We start from the raw sequence: 22,292 nt of genomic DNA, 5'->3' as shown, positions 1-22,292 counted from the left end.
CGAGGAAGCCTGAACAGCATCAAAACCACACTGCAAAGAATGCTTACCCACTTGTTCAGACACATGAACCAAATCCAGCAATTTACACTCAATACCTTCCTCAAAGCATCCACCTTAGATTTCACCAGTGAAAGGAGATAATTCTGATATTTCAGCATATGAAATTGACAATTCAACGCCTCATGGCTAGAGTGGAAGAAGTATATACTTTCTTACCCCACCTATCCAAAGCCCTTGCCTCTTTATCAGAGGGTACAGGATTTTTAACCACAGAAGCTTTAACACCTTTAGGCCCCTGATAAACAGTTTCTGGGTCTGCCCTGGGACTCTTAAACAAATACTTATGAGCTGCACCCTATAATACCTATCAGGCTTAACAGGAGCAGGAGGCAAGGAATCAGGGTTCAGAGAAGCTTCTGCAAAAACATCCTCCACCACATTCAACACAGGAGGAATAGCTAAGGGCCTATGCTGGGGCAAAAACAAGAATTCCCTAAGCCTTTTTCTGGAGTCAGAGTAATCTTGGCCTTCCCATTTAAAGTGCTCCCTCATGGAGTGAAGAGTCTCTGAAAATGAAAAATCCTCAGGAGGAGAAGCTGAAGGAGTGGAATCATCCACATCAGAATCAGAATAAGTAGGAAACTCTTGCAAGTCTTCCACAGAAGACTCTGAAGCCTGTGAACACTGTTCAAAACTATCAAACTCCTGTTCCACCCTAGGCCTCTTATCAGGTGGGACCATAGAACCTCTAATCAGAGTAATCAAATCTTCTGCCATTTTAAGCATATGTTTCTTAGGCACAGAGCCCGAAATGCTAGGAGAAGCCCCTACAGAAGCTGAACTTGGCCTTCCTCTAAAAAGCTTTGGCAACAGAAGGCGAGGCTCTAACTAGGTTGGGAAGAGAGGGAAGAACAGTTAGCTGAGAAGGCCCCTCAGCCTGGCCTACCTCCTGAGAGGGCACATCCTGTAACAGTAAAGTATCTGCCTGAGACTCCATAGAGACTCCTGGCAAAACCTCTGGCTCCCCTGAGCTTCTAAAGGACCGACGTCCGGGACGCCGGGTTCCTCACCCCTAGACTTCACTGTTTTGTCCTTGCGCCTTTTTATGAAGCGCAGGCGAGCCCTCGCAGGCATAGTGCAATTGCAACGCTCCCACCAAACACTAACCTAGCACAATCAAGCCTCCTCTTAATAGTGCGCTTGTTAAATCTAGCACAAGAGCGGCAACCAACAACGCAGGCCCTAAACAAGGTATACACAAAGTATGATAATCCCTATGCATCTGCTTCCCACAAGAAATACAGTTATTCACTTTTTCTGACATCCGTTAAATACTGAGGCAAGAAAACCAAAAATGTTTCAACGGGTTACTATTACACCAACTCTCTGGTTTCTCGTCTGAAACTGAAATCTCAGAACGCCAGACTGCACCTTAAACAACTTTCCAAAAGTGGCACGGACCATGGACCAAAACGCGAAGAAATGGTGAGACCGGGTCATGCGCAGCGACATGACCGCACTGAGGCGATCGGTCTAAGCGCCATGACCGACGATCCTTCTATACTTCTGGTATTTCGTGGGGACCCGACTATACACCCAATTGTCAGGACTGCAGCAAGGGAAGACGAAGAACATCAATGACACTGTCCCCAGCCCAAACAGGCCTCTGCACATCTGTAAGGTTTGACTGATGCAAATTAAAGTAGTAATAACCACACAACCCCCCCCCCCCCCCCACAACCTACAGCATCTTTCTGTATACACACATCTTAGCAGGGATGGTTTTAGAATGGGTGCAGTTGAGAGCAGAGATTATTATCAGCTTTATCCTAACAAGATCATATCACAGCCCCTTTCAGGTTATACAGCATAATTAAAAAGTTAATACATATTTCTCATTTTCCCTAAACAGAAACAGCTTTTGTGGGGCCCCAGCACAATCAAGGGTGATTAAAGGAGACCCCACTATCCATTTACACAGTCAGGGAGTAGAGGTCACTGCAGTCCTAGAAGATCTAAGTGAATGTTCTGTGGTGTATTTTATGCTTTACTTTAAATGATTACTGGTTAGCTGCATTTTTTTACCGATACCCAGAAGAATGTGTGCCTCCTGAGATTATTGGGTGTGAGCAGAGAAAAATAAGTGATATTTTATCCACACAAAAGCCACAGCAATAACAGTTTTGTACTTATTCAGCAAATAGCAACATACTATGCGACACTGGTACTGCCAAACCAGATCAGTGACTGCTGTTTAACACCTGTCAAACAGTGGCTTAGTCAGTTATTTACCTCGGTGAGCAGTAATGCATACCTGTCACCGTCCTTTATTTCACAGATCATCCTTGATTTTCCCTCAATTTTGGTGTGTCCTTCAAAAGTTTCATTTGCTGGTAACCATTCAGGATTACAGACAGTCCGATCCAGAGTTTTCTACCAATTGTCCAAATATGCAAGTTGATGCAAAAGGTGTTATTCTACTAACGTTAAGTGAATTAGAATATTTTAAAACATGTTCCTAATTTTGAGCCTTTATTCTGTTATATTTGGCATTGCACAAATTTCTTCAGCAAAGAAGTTAGGAGTTCTAGTATGTGGTGTTCTGCCAGTACTTATAAAAACTCCCTGAAAGAGAAAAAGCATCTCTGAAGAGCAGATGCATCAGCTCTTCTTAAATCCAAGTTGTGCACTGAAATCACTCTGGGCTGTCAATCTCTAGTCCTTCCCTTGCTTACAAGCTTTATCCCAACAGGGTCATATCACAGCACTGCTCAGGTTAAAGACTTCAATCACGGCCAACACATTTTTTTCTCCTCATTTTTCACCAAACATCAGCTTTTGTGGGATACCCACAGTCAATAATGATTAATATGTTCATAGGTAGGTACTAGGCTATCTGCCCGAAGGCATTTATAAGCCTAGCCGGAATGTGTTGGCTTTCGCCACCCCCTTAGATTAGTTCTCTGTGCCTCTGTCCAGCAGAGCCATTGAAGTGATCCCCGGGGTAAACTGTTTCCCATCCACTCAAGGTTTCTCTTGAGTGTTGGTGAGGAGCTTTGCCTAATGTAGATTGGGACAGGAATCTATCCCTCCAGCACGTCCTATTTACTGTTGTGGTGAGGTTTAGATCCCTAGAGCATGTGGCCCGAGGGGATATGGCTTTCTTTAGGTGGAGCACGTCCATCAATTCTTGGTTGGACATGGCCTTGTGTGTCAGACATAGATCACCTCTGAGTAGGCGGTATGCAACAGAGTACCGTTGGAGTTTCTTCAGTCAAGCTACACAGGGCATCTGTTTGAGGCCAGTGATCCTCTTGGTGAGGTACTTCTGTGGTCTTTCCAGCTGTTGCAGGCGTCTTGTAAGGTATATCCCAAATGGGGCATTTTACTCAGAGTCTGATGAATGATGCGTAGAGGGGCACAATGACCTTTTGATCTGGATGCAAACCCTTTTGTGATTAGGTGGGCCCCACAGGATTTTCTAACCACTTTGACAATGTGATTATCAAAGGAGAGCTTACCATCTACTTGGGGCCCCAGATCTCTTATTACGTCTTCTGTATTTAGGGAACTACCACCTATGTGGTAGTTTGTGAATACTTTGTTTTTTCCAAAGGGTATGACTATGCACTTTTTGGCATTTAGCTTGAGGCCATGGTTTTGACACCAGGTAACTGTCTCAGTGAGACCCTTTTGGAGGATGTCTGTCAGCCAGAGAGTCAATTATAGCCCCAAGTTTGCGGTCTGCGAACTTTGTCAGCCATAGACCTCCTGTGCTTGCCTGTACCTCTAATTATATGCCGAACAGGAGGGGTCCTAGGACTGAGCCCTGGGGAACACCACTTGTAACCGGTTTAGAGTCAGACCTAGCTCCCGCAACTCTTACCATTTGGGTTCTGTCCATGAGCCAGTTGGCAACCCATCTCACGATGTATGTTCAGGCTGGTGAGTTTGGTCTATAAATACCAGAATGGGGAATGGTGTCGAAGGCCTTTGCTAAGTCTAGGTAGGCTGTGTGGACCACCTTCCCCTAGTCTATAGCCTTGGTAACCATCTCAAAAAAATCCACCGGGTTGAGGAATGATCAGCCCTTAAAGCCAAACTGGGTAGGGTCCAGTGTTTGGAGGTTCCCAATGTCTGTTAATGAGATCCATGATGATGCGCTCCATAGCCTTGCAGACCAAGCTAGTCAGGCTTATAGGGCTGATAGTTACCGGGGTCTGTTGTGGCTCCACCTTTGTGGAGTGGAATAACCGTTGCTGTGTGCCACTATGTATGTATGTAGCTATGTAGCCTATGGAAAGGCAGAGTTTGAACAGTGTGTTTAGGCGAGGGGTTAGTTCATCTTTGAGCTTGTGTAGGACGCAGCCTGGGACACAGTCTGTCCCATTGATGCTGTGTTTTTGGCTTTGGAGAGGGCTGCTTTAACCAGAGTGTCTGATTTCTGGGGCACTACATTCTTCTGGTTTGGTTATGGGTCCATTGGGGGGGGGGGGGGGGTTTGAAGTTTGCATGAACCCGTCTGCCAGGATGTTGGCAATATCTGTCAGTTTAGTGTATTTTGTGCCATTCTGCACCAACTCCGAGCAGATTTGAGAAACTTGTATCCATGGGTAAATACAGGTACCTAAAGCTGGCTATGTTGTTGGTTTTAGAGGACAAATCATCCACCAGCAGGGTTCAACTAAGCAAGGGGCACTACGTTAGTGATAAAATATTTAATAGAATTGTGAAGCCTGTTGCTTGATAAAATACTATTACAACCAGCAAGATTTCTGATTTTTAAAGGAGATTTAAAAAGTGTTATTACTCACCTGGTTTATTAAGTATACAAGATAGCTGTACTAGCTTTTGTTAGACACATTACAATATATCAAGATAAATTGCTGTGGTTGGGTGCCATAGAAATAGGGGGCCCCCAGCAATTGCAGGGTTCACTGGTGCCTAAAGCTAGCTATGGGGCAGACTGCACTGTGACAATCAGGAACTGTGTGTGTTTGACATACTGGTTTAGATGACCGAGGCCCCTACTCTTCTCTGGCACCAAAAACACTAAATTCCAAATCTTTGCTGGTCTGGTGGGCCCTCTTAGTTGACTCCCTTGCCTAGCAGCATTGCTTTATTTTTAACACTTCTATGGCTGCTGCTTCTCTTTGAAAGGGTGAAACACTGAAAAGTTTCCAGTTTAAAAAGGTGGATAAAAAAAAAGTCGTAGGCTCTGATAACTGTCTGCACCCAGCTCTCGAACGACAGATGTCCAGGCTTTTGGGTGCAGAGATGAGCACCCGCAACTACCTGCAGAAGGAAGCAGTCTAGCAATTTTTTAGGAATACTGACAAGGCCTCAGAGAATAGACCCCGAAACCTTGGTTCTGTACACTCCCAACTGCCACGTGGGCGACATCCACCATTAGTATTCCCTCTCTGCCTTGGGAGAGAATTAATCTCAAAAAAGTGTCTTGGGAAAACCCTTGCATTTCCTGAACCTTCTCCTTTTTGGTTTCTAGCAAAGGTCTTTTGAGAAGTATAAAAAGGTATGCCTACAGCAGAAAGATTCCCATCTTGTTCACTTCTGGAAAGTGAGTCTTTAACTTTGGGTCTAAACAGCCTCGATCCAAAGGGAACATTTATAAAAGACAGACCACACAAAAAAAAAAAAAAAAAAAAAAAAATCACAACATCCAGTCAAGTGTCCTCATGGTTATGCCAGAACCCACTGCTCTTGAAACACCTAACGTAGCACTACAGATCAGACGCATGGAGACCTTCAATATGGACTGTAAGGTGGCCAGTAGTGAGTGCACTAAATTTGTGTAGACATGTTTACCAGTTAACCCAGTAACTGAAGGGCAAAAGGCAGCTGAAGCATAAAATTCACTTTCCAGAGAAATCCAAAGCCCTAGATTCTCCGTTGGGGGTGGGGTGGACAGACGAGCTCTCACTGACCAACTCTTAGTGGATGCCACTACTGCCAGATAAATAAAAATAAAAGTTGTTTCCCTCATAACAGGGTGATATTGTTAGAAACAGTAGGTGCTACAAAGCCTGCAGAATATGCAAAAAACGTAGAAAACAAGTGTGACCAGCCAAGGAAAATGTGTTCGCATAACAGCAGAGAGATGCTGTAGGCTTAGAAAATATTGGTAACATAGCTATGATAGAGGCTTGCTGAAATAGCAGGAGAAGAAACATGCATACAAAGACTCAACTGTCAGAACTTGGGGAAACTGCTGACAGTGCAGAGAGAAATGGACATCATGACTGGCAAGGCTCAACATTCTCAACAGGTGTGGTCCACAGTAAAGCCACAGATATGCAAAGAATATTTCAGGAGAATTTATCAGAAAAAAACATTCAAAAACAGACTGTATAAAAACAAGTGTTTAACTGGACACTACCATGAAAGGAGAGAGATTTGAGGAAATGCAGTGAATCTGTCAATGTGTAAAGAAAATATTTCAACAGCAGTGTTTCGTCGTTTGAATTAATATTACATTTAAGACTACAGCTGTACAGTGTTCTAGTCTATTATAACAGTAGTGAGCCAAACGATCCGAATCAATTTATCATACTCGTACAAGTTCATTACAACAAAATGGTTTACTATCAAATGGTTGAAATTCATATTGTCGATAGTCATAATGTCAAAAGCCATCAACACCGAACGTTCAAAATACTGAAAAAATATCCGTTTAAATGGTAGAAAAACACCTGCAATGTTGACAAAGCTAAATCCCTGCCCTGTTGTCAACATTACGGTCGACAGGTAATCTGCATGCACTTCCTGTCAACCAAATGAACCACTTAATATTGTGTCGACCATATGGGTCGATCAAATGAACATGAGACCATACAAATTTCAATCATTTGATAGTAAACCTGACAAAACATTTATTTTTCATTAGCTCCAGCATCAACACAGTCGGTATTGGCTAGGTCAGCAGTATCCAGTAATTCCAAGTTTGTGAAATCAAGATCTCATCTTTGCATCTGCTCCATGAAGTTTCACCATAATTTTTGACAGATGGAATTTTCAGTTTCAGCCAGCCTGATCACCTTTTGGACATTTCTGAAATACAATAAGCCTTTATCTAAAATAAAATGGATCCCAAAGACTTCAGCTTAAAATGCCCACGTACTGTGGCAAACACACACCAGATAAAGTTTGGACATTTTTAACGTAGTCACTGGCTTGTTCATACCATTGGCGTAATAAAGTATTGTTTGGCACCAGTAAAAGTGACTAGTTTATCTTTGTAAACGGATACAATGTTATGATCAATATTTGCAAAATTACAGAACACTTGCTGAATGCATACACTGTGGGGATAAATATCCTAGATTGTGTAACAGGTCCTAAAAATATGCTGCAAAAGAAAACAGCAAAATTTACGCAAGGCAGGTTAGATATGGTATGTGAAACAATGACATTATGAAATGCCACTCTCAATCTTTTATAAGGAATTTCAGATATTCATAGATGAAAAGAGTTTAGTTTGGAGAGACAGCAAAAATGTTTAAGGCTGTCAGCAGTGGGATGACATTACTAACAAACCTATGTACTTACCATAACATTCCATTAAGTTGCTGCTTTTCATTTGTCTTCGACCTGTGGGACTCCGCACTTGGCATGGATCCAACTCTGCCATATACTCCTTTATCAGATCCGAAATCAAAAAAGGCATTGGCGCACAGACTCTGCTCTCACCAAGATGACGACCAAGGCTGCCTCTGACCACTCCACTACACAGCCAAAAAGGGCAGGGGGAAGAAGGGAGGGGAGGGAGGGACGGACGGATGACGACAAATGAAAAGCAACAACTCTGATGGAACTTCTTTATCTGAAGTTTTTATTTGATCTTCAACCTGTGGGACAGAGTCCCTAGCTACAATAACCTTGGGAGGCCATCATGAAAGGATGTTCCAGGAGCACAGCTCAGCCAAAAGAAGCCCTGCTCCTAGAACGAACATCCACTTTGTAATGGGAAATGTATGAAGACAACCAGGTAGCAGCAGAACAGATATCAATAGGAACCCTAGACCACAAAAGACCACAGAAGTGGATAGTGATCTGGTGTAATACGCCCAGAAAAGACCTGAAGACGAGCCTTTGGAAGGACAGGCAGTGGAAACTAGTAATCCAGTGAGCAATAGTAACCTTAGAAATGGGCTTTCCCAGACATGGTTTAGAGAAAGACAAAGAGATGAGACTTCTGCATGCTTTTGGCTCTATACAAGTAGAAATGCAGCTGCCTGTGAGCTTCAAGTAGATGCAATTTGTATTCCCCTTTGTTCTGGTAATTCTGGAAGAAAACTGGCAAATTAATAACCTTGTTAATGTTTGCTTCATAAGACACCTTAGGCAAGAAAGATGGGCTAGTCCGAAGTGTCATACTGTCTTTATGGAAAAAGAAATAAGGGAGGCTTGATAGACAACGCCTGTAGTTCAGGAAACCCTCTTGGCTGAGCCAATAGCAACCAAGAAAGCAGTCTTCCAAGATAAAAAAAATGCAAACAGTGGCAGCTGGTTCAAATGGCAGGCATGAAAGGCCTGTAAAACCAGAGTTAGATCCCAAGGAGGCATGGGGCTACTGATATGAGGCCGAAGAAAAGTACCCTTCAAAAAGGCCTTGCAAAGCTTGATGAAGCCAAGGAAGCCGAATTCTCATCCATATGGAAATTAGAAACTGCTGCCATCTGAACTTTAATAGAACTAGCACCATTATGAAAAATAAGAGCTAAAAAGTCCAAAAGGGCAGCGACTAGAGCTGTAAACAGATCCAGATCATGCTGAGAAGCCTAAACCAAAAAAAATCTTTCCACTTGCTGGAACAGATCTTCCTGGTGGAAGCCTTATGAGCCGCAACCAAGATCTTTTTATCAGGTGAAGAGCCCGGGAGACCTCCCCATCAGGAAAACAAGCAGTGAGCTTCAGGCTGACAAAATATGGGTGAGGAACCCCTGACGGGTGCGTAATTAGATCCGGATCCAGTGTACAGGGAGGACACACTAGATAAGACTTCAGAGTGAGGAATCAAATTTGAGGCCAGAATGGGGCAAGGAGGAAGACCGTGCTCTTCAACCATTGTGTTTTCTGAATGAACTTTGGGATCACAGGAACGGGTGCAGAAACAAAGTAGACCACAGGGATAAGCATGGAGTACTGTTTTTCTGGGTGACTCCCACAGAGAAAAATAGTTGCTGCACTTCACATTGGAAGGAGACACTGAGATCACAGTAAGGACGGCCCCATTTTTGGAAGATCATGTCAGCTACTGAACGGTTCAGACAACACTCAAGGTATCAGAAGAAATGTGCATTGCAACCAGAACACAGTCAGAAGAGACTGCCCACTCCCACAAACTCATGGCCTTGCAGCAAAAGGGGATAAGATCTGCCCCCCCCCCCATTTGTTGATGTACCAGACTGACATGTAGTCAGTCTGGATGGCAATTGTCCCAGTAGGAAGAAAGGCGTGGAGAGCTTGCAACACCAAAAGCACCGCCTTCATCTCCAGGACATTGATATGTAGACTAGTCTCCAGGAAGGACCATGTGCATTAGACAGTCCACCCCATGCAATGCCCCCTTCCACTCGAGCAGGAAGGAGTCCTTGGTCACTGTGACAGAGGGGGGAGGGAGAAGAAGCTGGAGGCCCAGAAGGTCTGGGGACAGAAGCCACCACCAGAGTCGCAGCAAACTCTTGGCAGCTGGACCAGGAACGACAACTGAAGATAAAGAAGGGACCATTAAGCCACCAAGGTCCACTGAAGAATCATGTGAAGGTGTGCGGTTGCTAGAAGGGTGATCATGGCCACCATAGGCCAACGCCCAAAGAATCATACTTGCAGGGGGAAGACTATACATGCTGCTGAAGAGAACCAGTCTGGGGGCAGAAACACCCTGCCCTGTATTGTATCCAGCTAGGCACCTATAAAGTCCAACACCTGCTAGACTGATCGGAATGCCCAGGTAAGGGGTTATAAGACGACAATCCCTGGCCTGAATCAGTCAATGCTTGGAGCAAGCGGTTATAAGACGACAATCCCTGGCCTGAATCAGTCAATGCTTGGAGCAAACGGAATGGAGCCAATCGTCCAGGCAGGGGGAAGACCCGAAACCCCTGCAGCCACAGGTGAGCCGCCACTACGGTAAACACCCAGGGGGCAGTGGTGAGTTCAAAGGGGAACAGACTGAACTGAAAATAACTGGCTCCCAGGCGAAGCGGAGAAACCATCTGAAGCATATGTTCATCTTAACGCAATAGTAACAAAAGTAATGATCTTAAATCCAAAGCAAATCTTTACTCTCCATCTACTCCACTAATGGCACTATAACAGAATCAGTTAACCAAACTACTGGGCGTCACAACAGACAACCTAACATTTGATAACATCACTCACAATTAAAAGTTCACAAACTTGGTGCACTATATAGGGCCAAACCTAACCTTACTCAAAATGCCAGACTAGCCACAGCCAGATCCCACCTCCTATCTACTTAACTTTTCACTAACCTGCACAAGTCTGATTTACATCATTGCCTTGCTCTTCAAAAATTACACTGGCTTGAATTTCCCCATCTGTTATTGTTCAGTCAGCTCACCACTGCCCACTCAATTATCCACAAATCTGAAAACTGTCCTGTACTCTCCAACCTAGAGCAACTATATACCAACCCCAGGACCCTTAGAACAACCGATAAACTTGTACTCAAGGTAACAAAGTCCCATAATTATTTTGGTAATACTTCTCCTTCAAAGTAGCCAAAAAAAAAAAAAAAAGGAGTGGAACCTATTACCCAGAATATCTTACACAGATCACAGCTTCAAAAAACTCCTAAAGGAATACCTTACTCAACAGTAGCTATGCTCCTATAATACTCCTGGCTAGTTTCTTGTGCCTTCAATTAAAATTCTATTCTATCTAACGTAAATACCACAATGGTTTTTAGTTGCATCTCTAATGAGTTTCATATAACTGCCTGTAGTAAGGCTTAGTAAAATGTAATGTTTTCTGTTTTACATTCCCCTTTGTGTAAATTGTGATTGGCAACTGTCAAACTGTTTGTATATTGTTTGTAAATTTTTTAAATTTTTTTGTAATCTTTCTGTACTATTGTTATAGAGATTATCTCCCTGGATAAACACTGAAAATGGACTAGTTGCCCAGCCAGACTCAACCCAGTTAAATGTAAAATAGTATACATCCTGGTCCATCGAGCACATCCAGTCATCTGCAGAAAGAGCAGCACGGACTGTAGGGTGACCATCCAAAACTTAATTTTGGCAAAATACAGGCGGTGGTGGTGCTGCGGTAGTGTTATCGCCTCACAATAAGATGCTGTCCAGTTCGATTCTCAGCTAGAGCGTCTTGTGTGTGGAGACCTGCGTGAATGGGCATACCTTCGTTGTGCGTCAGGGCCAGCAACTCGGCATGTAAAAATCTATTGCCAATCATTAGCGGACTGGAGTTCCGCTGTGGCGACCCCTAATCGGGAAAAGCCGAAAGATCCAGAATGGGTCTCAAGTCCCCCGTTTTCTTTGGCACCAAGAAGAACTTTAAATTCTTGATCTGGGAAGACTGGCTGGATGACTCATTTTGAGCAGCCTGGAGATTTCTATGTTTGCCGCCTCCCGTTGACTGGGTAGAACATCTGGGAGGAGTCTCCTCGGTGAGGGAGGAAGAAGAAAAGGGATGGAGTAAACTCTGGACATAGATTTGCAGCACCCAGCTATTCATGATGGACTCTCAGGCTGTTGGCTGCAGAGACACTCCACCCCAAATGCCTCCAGAGGTGGTCAGGGAATCCCTCAGGATTGATGAAAGGGTCTGTCCGAGAATGAATCTCAAGACCCCTGGTTCTTTGGAACCCCTCTGCCACAAAGGCAATGTCTCATTTCCCCCTCTGCCACTGGGAGAAGATGGACCCTGAGCGTCTTGGGAAACCTATGAGAGACTTCCAAACCCATCTTCATGACCCCACACAGACTCCTCAAAAAAGATCGGTGGACTAGAGAAGCTGATCCAGACTGCAGACAAGATCTTCCAGTCTTTATCGCTCTAGGTAAGACCGAACAGTTTTGCCAAACAAAGCTGAACCAAAGGGGGCCCTCAAGCAACTCATTGAAAGGTTCCAGAAAAGCAAAGCCAGGGCCAGGCATGCCTCCTAATGGCAGCACCTGTCCTGGCAGCCCTAGCGGCACCCTCAAGCTCATGAGAAAACAGCATCACGGACATGTTAGAAATTACAGTTAGGGTGGCCATACGGGAGGAGAAAGCCTTCTCTACAGACAGACCTCAGAACAGACTCAGCAACTGCCTTAACCAAGTCACCCTGCAGTCTGATGACATGGGCCAAACAGTTCAGCCCACTAAGAGCAAGAGATGGCTAAAGCATACACCTGCTTCTCAAAGCAGTCCATCGCCCTAGACTTCCTGGAGAATGGACAGAGGAGCTCTCCCGGGCCAGCTCCTTCTTCGTGGCTGCCTCAACCATGGAATCAACTGAGGAACCCTTTGACCAATGGGGCCTGCTTGAAGGAGCACTGAGAACCTTGTCCAGGAGCTTAGGAATGGGCTTAACCATATCCAGTTTCTTCCATGCACTACTAGAAAATAAAGGTCCATCAAGGGATCTGCAAGTGGAGGGGGGGCACCCAAGTAAAAGGTCCTGTGCCAAATGCTTCCAGGAATACAGACTAGTCAGGGTTGGGCTTAAGAGCAGACCACCCACCTCTCTGGTGCAGGATTTCCATGATGTCCCTAAAGGAGACATCAGGGGGTGAGAGAGGGGAACCCGCCCCTTCATCCAAGTCTATCAGTGAGAAATTCTGGTGGGGAACAAGTGCCTCCGTCTTGCACATATGCTTCCGCAAAGACTCTTCGGGGGGGGGGGTCCGGAGAGAACTCCAAAGCTTCAGGGGATGCCTGAAGTGGAACCTCCTGGGGCAGGCTGGCAGCAGGCTGTCGCTGAGAGAGCAGGACAGAAGACTCCAGCCCAGAAACAGGAGCTAGGGTGGAATCAAAATAGTGTCAAGGCTCTCCAAGGAGTCGAGACGACCCTCTCTACAACCACAAACATTCAAGGGAGTGGATCCCAGAAGGCAACACAGCTGGAGCCAAAACCATCTGAATCGGAGCCTGCAGGACTGCAGCCCCCATCGCCGAGGGGGGGGGGGTCAGAGCAGAGCTTCCCAGCAAAGCCCTGAGGGAAGGACCATTTCCAAAGGCCTCAGTTGATGCCAGCCCCTCAAAGCTAATGCTGCAGCTCAGAGTCAGTCCCGCTCCAATGACATCAGAACCAAACCACTCAAGGTAACAGTGTCAAGGTACAAGGGACCATCAGTGCTGATGCCTCATTACTCAGAAATCTCGGACCCAAAGACTCTGAAGCAGAATGCGGATCAGAGAAGGAGATAAATCAGGAGGAAACCAGACTGCATGCTCATAGCTCCGGAAGGAATGGAGCAGAAGAGACTCAGCTGAATCTGGGCCGAGAGGATGCCACTGACCCTGGCCAGAATAGTGCAGAGGGGAGGCAGGAGACCCAACTCAAGAACTCTCAAGCTCTGGGGAGAAGCGATAGAACTGGAGCTGAAAAGAACCCCGGGCCAGCTCGGGCCTAGACTTTGCAGAGGAAGAGATCTACTGATTATTCTTCCTCAGTTGAACCGCCCGCAGATTCCACTCCTTGTGCCCAACCCACTCTCCCTTCCCTACGCTTCTTGTTGAGAGTTTGAGTCCCAGAATCAGGGGTAACTGCAGAAGAGGCCTCAGTGGATGGGAGAAGGCCCTTCAAGAGAAGCTTATTCCTCCTGCCAATAAGTGTGCAAGGGTTGAAGCCCATGCAAACTGAGCTACTGGAATCAAGATGGGGAACCCCCCTGTGCATATCACGTACAGAATGTAGGCATCAGATGGAGGAATCTTGTTGTACACTTCTTGAACCCCACCTTAGGATTCTTGACCATGGGGACATGTAGTCAGGACACACACTCAAAAGAAAGGCTAGAAGACGGGAAGTTTTTTTTTTACCAAAAACAGCCCAACATGGGGATAGGAAGGTAGAGGAGAAAGGGTAGGTAGGATAATAGAAGATAAGAAACCCCAAAAACACACAAACTACTGAAAAAAAATGTTGGAGGAGCTCTGACCAACTGTGACCCATGCTGTTTGAAATGAGCAGCAAACGAGATGTGGGAGGGAAAGCAGGGCATTATGAGTAGGGAGATGCTTGGATTTCAGATCCAATGCTGAAGTATATGGCCAGGTTGGATCTGTGCCGAATCACAGTCCCACAGGTCGAAGATCAAATGAAATCAACTTCAGATCAAACTTTCAATACATGAAGACAATTTAAAAAAAGATTAATGAAAAACAAATGGAACTTCTAAAGCATTATGTAGAAGTCAGGAAACATGCCGCCACTGAGGCTCAACTGGGTGGGGAGTTGAAACATACGCTCAGACAAGAGTTAGTCCAAAAAGGACGAACTCCTTGAGGCATTAGACAGGGAGGCAGAATTGTACAATGAAAGCAGGGCATTTACAGAAATGAAGATTGCAAAGCTTCAGAGACCATTTTACCAAAAAAAAAAAAAAAAAAAAAAAAAGTTACAGGAGCTTAAAGCTTTAGTTACTAAAGCTGAGAACGTACAAGTAGTAACAGGCACTTCAGTTGATTTATACCAGCAATTTCAGACAATAACCTCACTGGAATGATAAAAGCATTTTTTACACTAAGTTAAGATTTTTGAAGATCAGTTGTCATATACAGCTGGCAAATGTATGGAATGATTCTTACGATTTTTTTTTTTTTTTTAGTATTTATTCCAAAACATTACAAGACTTTTAGTTGCTAATAACCGTAATCTTGAATTAATATTAAGAATAGCAGCTGTGGTCCTGGCATATTCGCAGGGACAAACTCTTGACAACTAAGTTGTAAGAATACTTGAACATTAGTTTCCAACAATGTTAGAACAGATGGAACATTTTAAGTTGGCTCTTCAAATCGTTCATAACAGATGGCAGGGAATGGAAAATGAGAAATACGGAAAAGATTAATACATGCATTTTTTTGCATTTCTGCAGCAAATAAAGGGAGTTCTGTGCAAATGGACACAGAACAATGGGTGCACAATCTTGAGAGGAAATGTCATAAGTGATTGAGACATTTTCAAACATTACATTTTCTCCCTCGGCACTGATTATTATCAAATGCAGGTGCAGAGGATGAGGAAGAGGCAGATGGCGGGGGTGAAAGAAGGGATGGACTGTGAGGACCATCAGCCCCTCCGGCACCATAGGTAGGTACTAGGCTGCCAGAGGGCATTTATAAGTCTAGCCAGAGTGTGTCGGCTTCTGCTGCCCAATTAACTGAGCCTCTGCCAAGCAGAGCCAATGAAGTGATCCCAGGGGTGTATTTCCTGTTGCCCATCCACTCGTCAAGGCTTCTCTTGAAGAGGGTTAGTGAGGGGCTCTGCCTAATGCAGTTAGAAATTTTGTTCCAAAGCATAGGGGGTCTCTGACAGGAATCTATCCCTCCAGCACGTTCTATTTATTTTTGCGCCGAGGTTTAGCTCACTAGACTGGCTCGCAGTGACTTGGATTTCTTTAGGTGGAGCATGTCCATCAATTCTGAGTTGGACATGGCTTTGCAAGTCAAGCAGAGATCACCTCTGAGTAAGCGATATGCCACTGAAGCACCAGGAAGCCCTGATGGGGGAAAAAAAAAAGGTGACTTTTGTTAGAAAACTAACATGTCAAGCAAGAGCGTACTCATTTTAAGAAATGGAAAAATAAAACAAAGAAAGGAATATACGCTAAGGAACAAGAGAATAAAAAAACTGGAAAAGGAAAACAAAAGCAGAAGTCACAGGATGATGGCAGTGAGAATCAAACATTTTTCAATAAGAAAAGGAGAAATTAGAAAAAAAATCAAGCGCGATAAGGAAGGAAATTTATACACAATTGAAAATAGAAAAAATCCTCCTTGCAATCCAGACCACAAGAAAAAAGAAAAAGACAGGCTTTGTCTCAGGAATTGCAACATCCTGCACATCCTATCAGGAGCAAGAATAGAATATTTGCATCATAAGAGAAGTCCCTAGAAATATGAGAGCTAATGAAGATTCACAACAGGGGTGTGCCCCCTAAACCAAATAGTTCATTTAGTGTCTTAAGCTAGGGAATGATGATCGGCTTTTGACAGACATTTGGGCAGAGGAAATACTGTGGAAAAATGTTCTAAAGACACAGGAGTGGCAGTCTCCATTAAAAAAGAGAAGGTTAAGGATGGTTCAGAGAAAGAAAACTTCGAGTTTTAAACAGTGCTGCATATACTGCAGTAGGCAGGGAACCTTTACAAATCAGATTTGAAGAGAAGAATGAGAATCCTGTAACAGTAACATTTTTGATGCATTCCAGTTGCGGAACCACAACAGTGATGGATATTATGACGTTTGGAATAGTAATAGATTTCTCCAACAGCATTCTGTGGAAGCCAAGAGATGAAAATGAAGTGGGCAGTGGCCATTAGTGTACGACAGTATAAGTTAACTTGACAGAATAAAAGAAATAGGGCAGTGCCTCTGACAAATGAGCAGAAGGATATATGGGACACCACAGAACAGGAGTTTTAGACCCTATGGGCAAAATAAAAACAGATTGTGGAAAATTATGCGTACCAGTCACAGTAGGAAGCTCAAGGGACTTCTCTCCTTTCCAAAAGCAATATCCAATTCAGGCTGAAGCAGCAGCTGATATGAAAAAGTGCATTTTAGAATTGAACAGGCAGCCACAATCCAAAAGGGATAGCCCAACAAATTCTCCAATTTGGCCAGTTAAAAAGATGGAAGTTTAACCCTTGGTAAGAGCTCCAAAAGATGAATCCATACACACAACCAAAAGTGCATCTAATACTGGGAGTTAATATACCACAGAGTTTTTCACACAGTCCTGTCATTTTCGATCAGATAGTGGACACAGTCTTGCAGGACGTGGAACTACGACGACAGGGTTATACATTATACTAAATTCTGATCCAGTCAGAGACAGCATAACTACACATGCAACAGTTAAAGGTTGCACAGGAACTGCAAGAAACAGGGTTTAAAGTAAACAAAGAATCTGGTTCATGTCAAAAGAAGGTAAATTTCTAGGTACTATTTTACGACCAACATAAAAAAGGGTGCAAGGAATTTTGGAGCTGCCAAAACCCTTAATTTCACACTGAATTATACAAACTGGTTTCCATCATAACATACATTTGATAAAAATACAAATGTATATATGTGTATAGTCAAGTCAACAGCTCAGCAGTATCAGGAACGTTCAAGAGGGTGAAGAGAGATTGTGTGTCTATCTGCTCAAATACAAATCACCAGCCTTTTCGACAGAGGGAGTTTCCAGTCTGCAGTCTTGCCTACATATTGAACACCTGTTAGCCATTTCTGAAAATGGCAAGCCTCTTTCAGAAACATGCATACCAGCAAGGGCATAAAGTGCTAAATGCACATATCCTGTAGCCACAGACTTAAAATCAGACTTTTAATAAAGTTTGGACATTAGGTTAGTGGTATAAACAAGCCAGTAGTGATGTTAAACTTAATACAGCATTCTTTGCTATAAACACAAGCGACTGTTTGCCTGCATAAATGCATTCATTGTTTTGATCAGTATGTACAAAAGTATAAAACTCCAGCCCAAGCAGGTAAGACCCTAGCCCTGAGTGGCATCCTACCACCACCCAGAATTATACCACAGTAAAAAGACAAAATGATTGACAAACAATTGGCTAAGCTTCTGGTGTCATTCTAAGGGGATCCAGTATCTGTCTGCCTGGGATAACGATCAACCGACCAAGATGCTTGGCCAGAGATGGCCTGCACCTGCCACCCTTGGGATTCCGGATACTGGCCAAGGTTCTTGCCACCCTTATAGTGCCTTTTTTAGGCAAAGTTCAAATGACAAATTCACCACTGTAACAGGTACACGCAAGCAAAATCTGAGGGTAATGCTACTCAATGCTAGAAGTCTAAACTTCAAAATGCATTCACTCGAGGCACTCCTTAAAATGGACAACAGACATCTATGCAGTGAAGAGACCTGATTCAAGGCTCCAGAGAGCATCCCTGCATTACCAGGCTATATTCATACCACACATTTCGGCCACCTAATCTGGACCGAGACACTAAAGGCGGAGGCGTGTCCATATTCATTAAGGATATCCACACGTCCAGGCTAGTTGCTCAGTATAATGCATCCAAGATAGAGTACAACTAACTCTGGGAAAGACCGCAATCCAAATTGTAAATTGCTACAGATCCCCTACCATGCCCCAGGATTCCCACTCCATTTCTTGATAAACTGGAAAATATTAGGGTACAACCCAACACCCTCATAATGGGTGATTTCAATTACCCCACCATTAACTGGAACACTACTCATGTACCAACTCTTTTGCTCAATGTTTTCTGGAATTCATAAATTCCAACACCTTGGATCAACTTATCCACACCCCCCACCAGGGGCAGCAATATCCTTGACCTGGTCATTACCAACATGGGTGACTGATGTTCCACACCAGAAGTCAATTTCTCATTGGTCAGATCTGACCACAAGCTAATCATCCTAGACATCCACATCCCACCCCCCCATTAGGGGAACCACCGTAAAACAAGTGGCAAACTTCACGACACCCATGCAGATGGACAATAGAGGTACGACTGCCGAATCCTACACAAATGCACTTTATAAAGCACTTACACGAGTGCATGGATCGTGCTATCCCCAACAGAACCAAGATGCTATCCTCCAAAAAAAGGAAGCCAATCTAGGTGGTCCCCTGCCATAAACTCAACAGAAGAAATTGTTGCGCACAAAAAAAACAATAAAATCCCATGATTGGTCAGCCTCAGTAAGAAGCTGAGATCCCTCAAAATCTTCCAAAGCTAGTTACGGAAACAACTAGCCACCGATTCTAAAGACAACCATAAAGCATTCTATAGCTATGTCAAGAATCTCAATGGCAACACTCAGATCTGTTCTGAGTTGCAGCACAATGGCACTAAATATACAGAACCAACAGATACCGCCAACATCCTGGCAGATAGGTTCAGTGCTCAACTTTACCCCTCACCCCCCCAAAGGGCCCATCTCTATACCGGAAGAATGCAAAGTTCCTGTAATCACGGCTGAAGAGGTACAAACCACACTCTCCAAAGCCAAGAACACAGCATCCATGGGACCTGACAGCATCCCAGACTGCATTCTACATGAACTACACAACGTACTGGCACCCTACTTAAGCACCGTGTTCAATCATAGCCTCACCTCAGGCTTTGTGCCCACTGAATGGCGCACAGCAACGGTTATCCCACTCCACAAAGGGGGAGCCACCACAGACCCCGGGAACTACCGCCCCATTAGCCTAACAAGCCTGGTCTGCAAGGCCATGGAACTCATCAATCATTGAACTTTTAAACAAAGACACTGATAATCTCCAAACTCTGGACCCCACCCAGTTTGGGTTTGTAAAAGGCAGATCATGTCTCCTAAACCTGATAAATGAGGGTAAGGTGGTTCACACAGCCTATCTAGATCTTGCCAAGGCTTATGACACCATCCCCCACTCTGGAATTATAGATAAACTCACTAAACTAGATATAAATCCCTATGTCACAAGATGGGTTGCCAACTGGCTCACTGACAGAACCACATTGCGAAAGTAGCAGACTCCAAATCTGACTTCAGACAAGTGCAGTACCACAGGGTTCAGTCCTGGGTCCTCTCTGGTTAGCTAGTACTTCAGAAAAGTAGATGCCCAACGAAGTTTGCAAATGACTGCAAACTAGGAGCCATAATCGAAACTCCCAACAATGTGGACATCCTGCAAAAGGGCCTCACCGAGACAGATGCATGGTGTCAAAGCCATGGCCTCAAGCTCAATGCCAAAAAGTGCATGGTCATCCCCTTTGGTAAAACCTCTGTACACATGAGCTACCCACATAAGTGGCAGTCTAACACCGAAAGTGTGATAAGACACCTTGAGACACAGGTGGATAGTACTCTCTCCTTTGATAATCACATTGCTACAGTAGTCAGGAAATCCTTCTACGTGGCATACATCACAAAAGGTTTCTCATCCAGGAAAAAAAAAAAAAGTCATTGTTCCCCTCTACTCGTCACTCAGTTCCATTATAGGAGTAAAACACCCCTTTTGGTATGTACCTCAAGATAACAACTGGAAAGGCCGCAGAAATACCTCAAAGAGGATTACTTGGTCTCAAGCAGATGCCCTACTCAGACGGTCTCAAACAACTTCAGCTTTACTCTGTCACATATCGCCTACTCGGAGGCGATCACTGCCTAACATACAAAGTTATGTCAAACCCAGAGCTGTTAGACATGCTCCACTTAAAGAAAACCCAATCCCACTGAGCTACATACTCTAGGGACCTAAACCTAGTCACCACAATAAACAGAACATGCTGTAGGGATAGATTCCTGGCCCAGAGACTTCCCATACTCTGGAACAAACTACCTATCTATATCAAACAAAGCTCCTCATTAGCACTCAAGAAAAATCTTGATTGGATGGGGGATAGGAAATTCACCCCAGGGATCACTTCTGTGGCTCTGCTAGTCAGTGGCACAGGAAAATAATCTTCTTGGGTGGCAAAAGCCAGGGTACCTTTTAGCTAGGCTTATATAGGCTCTAGGGCCAATAGCCTAGTACCTACCTATGAACACATTTACAGTAATGCAAATGGCATATACAGAAGTAAATAATGCAACTGAATGCTGGGTATTGCACCAATATCTATGGCAAAAACTACAGTACATTTATCAGCAGCATTCATGGAACCAAAAGATTTCCTAAAAATTTGTAACTGGAATAGAGTTTGTGGCAAACTGGACAAGGTAGATATTCCAACCTTAAAACAAAGGACAGTTCCATGTACACCAGACAATCAAAACTAGGAAGGGTCAATGAAAATATCACAGTAGGTAGGGGATGTTAATACCCGAAAAGGAGTTAAAGGCAGGGCAGACGTGAGGGTTTTCAGAACAAAAAACTGTGAAAAGCAATGGAAATGATGAATATAATGTTCAACTGTACAGATTGGAGGGAATGTCCCTCAGAAAATATCAGGAAAGATGCAGTACTATGTTTGTATGTTAAAGAATTTGAGGATACAAATAAGGACATACAAGTCTGTGACTAGTCCTAAATCCAAGACTACAGCAGGTACATTATGTGAGGGAGACTACATTTGCTATATAAAAGCATATAAATAGCTATGAATGGAAGGGAACCTGTTATGTAGGGTATATAATGCCATCAATGAGATGAAATAATTACCTCAAGGTAAAATAAGGAGTGTCAGGAGAAAGAATTATAAAACAGTATTGGTACATTAGATCAATCATGGATTTACAGTAGTGACAAATGCAGCAGAAGCAAAAGGGTTTCAAAAAGTATGGATTTAAGAGATGGGGTAATAGTTGAAGCAGAAAATTTCCAGTACATGGAACTGTAAAGGGTATATGGGAATTGAGAAAGCTCAGTAAAATCATTAGAAGTACTGGCTAACACCACAATTGAAGCAATTACGGACATAAAACAGTGGAAATTACAGCCATTAGGATAATGGTACTACAAAATAGGATGGCACTTCATTACTTGCTTCCCAAGGGGTGTTTGTGCTCTGATCACCGAGGAGTGTTTTACTTATATTCCAGACGAAACAAGAATCCATAAAAAAAAAAAAAAAAAAAAAAAAAAAAAATTGGAGTACAACTAATATCTAAAAAGGCTAAAAATACATGGAACAGTGACTGGTGTGATTGGTTAAATGGGTTATTTTCAGAATGGCAGAAAACTCACCACATTTTTATTATAGTAGCCATTTTATTAATCATAACACGCGTGTGTGTGAGAAACTTTGTATTAAAAAAGACAATCTGGTATCTATTGCAACTAATGTAGATGGTAAAGAAAGCAACAAAATGGGGGGCATGATTTTTCTGTAAAATTCAAATTGATTTAGATGTTGATTGAAACATTTTTGGTTTTCAAAATAAGAAGGGGGAATTGACAATTATATAAAGCAAAACTGGTTTCCCTCAGTAATAAAATGTATTGGACAGAATAAATAAATTTGGTAGAACAGTTTTCTTTCACAGTAAGAGGTTTGTTAAAACGGCTTTCTCTCACTAGTGTGATATTTCTAGAAATAGCATGCAACAGCATCTGCAAGTACAGAAAATAAATATACAGTAAACAAG

Source organism: Protopterus annectens, chromosome 4.part0, assembly GCF_019279795.1.
Source record: "Protopterus annectens isolate FY-2018-M chromosome 4.part0, PAN1.0, whole genome shotgun sequence".
NCBI classification, from domain to species: domain Eukaryota; kingdom Metazoa; phylum Chordata; order Ceratodontiformes; family Protopteridae; genus Protopterus; species Protopterus annectens.
Note: the sequence above shows the minus strand (reverse complement) of the source record.